Here is a 4,564-nt window from a genome sequence, read left to right on the forward strand (position 1 = left end):
AAAAATGATTGACCATGGTGTCCATGTTGTTGGGTTGAGTTATAATCTTTCCACGAGTAGCCCCAGTAGTTAAGTCGGGGGGTGGCTATCCCCCCCTTCGTTGCGTTGGGTACAGCAGGGGGGTCACAGGGGGATGGCACCGCCCTGGGAATTTTTTTTTTAGACCCCATATTAGGTGAGCGAACCTACCTATGGTTTTGTGCATGGATTTCACACATGGTTTTGAGCGGGATAGTTTTTGGTCCACGGTATTTTGTAGATACGGTGAATGGAATTACGGTTAGATTCTAATCCAGGGTTAATGGATTGGGGTTTATGCATGCTTCGGCATGTATATATATATGTATTGTAACATTGAAGGGAAAATAGTGAAGAATAATTATGGTAGTCTCGGTTTTGGGATCCAGGGAAAGATCTCTTTGTATATTTGTTTTATGTGTTATGGTCTCGCCATTATTTATTTTCTATTTTTAGAATTCGTATGCAAGTAATTTGTATATGGGGTTAAAACCTACACATGCCCATCCATGCTTAATGAGATTAATCCTAGACAACATGGCCAAACCATAACCATCCATGCCTAATTATGGTTAATATAGTCATCCATGATTATGCTTACTCCAACATAACCTATACTCCTCATCCCTAGTCAACTATGGATGGCCATGGTGAGCTAAGGTCAAGTACAACCAAGCATAATCAACCAACCAAAGTCGACAATAATTTATCCTCTCTATCCTTTTCAACCATGGTAATCATGGCCAACTAAAGTCAACCATGGTCTACCTTGAAAACGAATGGTTAACTCTCTTCAACCATTTATGTAACCATTTTTTAAAGATTAATGTAGCATCAATCATTATCAACCATGATCAACATTATTGTAATTTAATGCGACAATGTAACAATTCGTAAGATTAATATAACATTTTTAGGTGAATGTAACACAAATACATTGTTACATTAATGACTGGCCATGGTCAATCAATCATGGTAAACCAAAGAGCACCATGGATAACCTCGATCAACCATGGTATGCCCTAACAAACAATGGTTGACCCTCTTCAACCATTAATGTAATTGTTTTTGTAACATTAATGTAACATCAACCATGGTGAGCGTTAATGTAACAATAATGTAACAATGGTTAACATTAATGCAACATAGTGAGATTAATCTAACATAAATACGTTATCACATTAATTTTTATCATGTAAATCTCGTCCAACGATTATCAACCACAGTATACGCTATTCAACCTTGTCATCAATGGTTAACAATAAATAACCCGCATTGACCATGGTCAACCATCATTAGACATGTTTAACCATATAACCAATTTGAACCATAATCAACCATAATTAGTGATCCACCCCACACACATAAGCCATCAAACTAACACCACCACAATAATAACTATTAATATGATTAGTATTTATAAATAACCATTCTCATCTTTCTTTATTCTCTTTAGTTTTATATTTATGAAAATGTCCATCTTTTGGGTTGTAGGATTAGTTAGTTATGGTTCCTCCACGTGGACTTCGAATACATTATTTTCCATAGGTAACACTATATGGCTTTTGAACTAAAAGAAAGGTTTTGTAAGGTCCTTGGTTAGTGACTCGGTTGGGCGCCGGGTGGACCGGGCACGGGCGCAGGCGCAACGGTAAGATAACAGGTGCGCAGGTATGTTGGCTTGCACGGGCGGGCACACCGGCGAGTCAAGCCGCACGACGGGTGAGCACGCGAGCGAAGGCGCGGGCGGGCGCGCAGTGCATGGGTGCGCGAGCTGGACTACACGCGGGTGGGCGCACAGTGCACGGGCAGGAACGCGGTGCATGGGTAGGCGCGAGCTACACGAAGAAGCGACGTTTTTGTGAGTTAGGAGCGCCGAAAGTCATGCGACCGGTTTACGACACTTACGAAATAACATTTGAAATGAAATGCGATGAAGAGAACTTATACCCAGCAATGCATGGATGCATTGGAGGGTTGGCCGATGGTTCTAAAGGCATTGCAAGGGGTGTGCTAAACATTGTTGGGGTGGTCGACTTGGCAGCCTACCCACACGTTAGGAGGCATATATATATGTATTGCGATGGAGCTCAAAACATCACAACGAACTCTCATTCTATCATAAGATCTTCGCTCAAGATAAGTGCACAGAAATAAGAGGGTGCAGCGCATAGCTCATGCGCTCTCTTGGTTAATTCGCATAGTTTGGAGAGTGGGTGAAGGCGTGGGCAAGGTGTGCCCGAGTGAACGATTGGAGTGTAGATTGTGTAAGGCTTGAGGAGGGGGTCTTGGTGTCTCGGGTGAGCACCCTCCCACCATGCAAGGTGTGCACAAATGTTGTAAAAGGTTGTTTTGCCTTTATTGTAAAATTGGCTAAGTATAGACTTGGATTTTTCCAAGGATACTTGTGAAGCCTGTATTAGAAGGATTGATTAATATATATTTTTGGGCAGACTCATTGTTCAGGGAGTTGCCCCTCCCTTTATACTGTGCAAATGTTGTTCTCTTTTATAATTGCTGATGATAATGAATGAGTATGGGTGTTCATTAGTATAAAGGTTAAACATAATATTGCTTGGTTGCAAAACACAAACTAAGTAAGGAAAAGTGAATTAGGCGTAGTCCATGAACATTAGTATTGGTGAAAAGAAAGTGTTCGGTGGTGCCGCACCTTGCTATAAGCGGTTGGAAGACCACCGCAGGTGTAGGGGCGTGACAGGTGGTATCAGAGCAGGTTGATTCAGGGTTGAAGAAGCTTGACAATTGGTAGCAGTAGAAAGGGTACTTGCAGGTGAAGGAAGCTGTTTCACACAAGTGGAACAAGGGTTGGTTCAGGTTGCAGGCTACTTGGTGAAGCTATTGGATGGTCGAAACTAGGTTGCAAAAGAAGAAAAAGTTGTTAGAGATGGTGGCTGAATCTCAAGCTGGGTCTAGTCATGGACAAGATGCTACTCTAGCACTTATGGAAATGATGTTGTTGAGGATGGAGGTTATGGAAACTTCCTGGGATAAGAAGATGGACTTGTTCACTAAGGAGCAAGAGGCCAACTCGAAGATGAAGGAAGATTTTTATGAACTCCGGACACAACATGAGTACATTGATCTTATGTGTACACAACTTGAAGTAAGGGTCAAGGAGGTTGAAGAAGCAAGGGATCAGGGTCTTGCAGAGATCATGAACTTGAAGAAATCTCTTGACGAAGCCAGGGATGAGATCGCGGTGTTAAAGAAGGCCGTGAGGCATAACTCAGGTGGAGGAGTGCATCATGTGAAAGTCAAGGAACCAGAATCTTATGATGGCACAAGGAATGCAAAAACTCTTGGAAACTTTCTATGGGACATGGAGCAATACTTGGAACGGTTAGGTCTATCTGATGATGAGACAAAGGTCAAGGTAGCTGCTCAGTTCTTAACAAAGGATGCTAAGATGTGGTGGCGAAGGAGGATGGACCAAATTTCCAATGGCAGTGCTAATGACATTACTTCGTGGGATGACATGAAGAAGGCTTTGCAGACCCATTTTAGTCCTCAGGATGAGACATGGGAAGCAAGGACAAAGATTAAGTACATAAAGCAGACTGGGAGCCTACAAGCATATCAACGAGAGTTTGCAAGTGCAGCTCTGGAACTTCCTGACATGGCGGAGAGGGACAAGGTGTTCAACTTCATTATTGGGTTGAAGCCTTGGGCACACAATGAAGTGAAAAGGCAGAAGATTAGGACACTTGAGGAAGTTTTTGCTGCTGTTGACAGGTTGGTGGAGCATTATGATGAGACTTCTGATGACAAGAAGAAGAAGTCCGATAAGTCGAAGGATAAGAAGAAGGATGATGCTTCGAAATCGGATGATAGTTCGAAAACAAAGAAAGCCTTGAAATGTTGGATATGTGTTGGACCACACACAGTGAAGAATTGTCCTTCTAGACCAAAGGTGGCTGCTATTGCACATTCTGATGCGAAGAATGAAGGTGCTTATGTGGGGATGATGCAGATACTTGGTGATTCTGCTACTACGGAGGTGGTCTCCAGGAGGGATCCTGATAGGAACAGATTGGAGTATGTTCGAATGAAGGTTGGGGGTGCTGATATACTCACTATGGTGGATAGTGGAGCTTCACACAACTTCATGGGCGAGGATACTGCGAGAAGGATTGGGCTGAAATTTGTACCAGCAAAGGCACACATGGAGACAGTGAATTCTCCTCCTATTGAAATTCTTGGTATAGCTGAGAGGGTGGACACTACACTTGGTGAATGGACAGGGAAGGTTGATTTCACTATAGTGCGGATTGATGACTATGAAGCTGTATTGGGGATGGAATTCATGAAACAATTTGATGCTATGATTGTTCCACATTTGAAGAAGCTCTACATTTATGATGGAAGGGAAGATGTACCCATTGGTGTGCCAACCATTGGAGTGACAAGGCCTGATTGTAAATTGGGAGTGATGCAAATGGAGGATGAGAAGAGAATGGGAGACATGAGTAAGCGGTTGTCTACTGTTGAGGCAAAGCTTACCGAACAGTCATTGGTCATCAGGTCA

The sequence above is a fragment of the Pinus tabuliformis genome, chromosome 1_2 (genome assembly GCF_031772625.1).
Source record: "Pinus tabuliformis cultivar Carrire ecotype Pingquan chromosome 1_2, CPIR1, whole genome shotgun sequence".
Classification (NCBI taxonomy): domain Eukaryota; kingdom Viridiplantae; phylum Streptophyta; class Pinopsida; order Pinales; family Pinaceae; genus Pinus; species Pinus tabuliformis.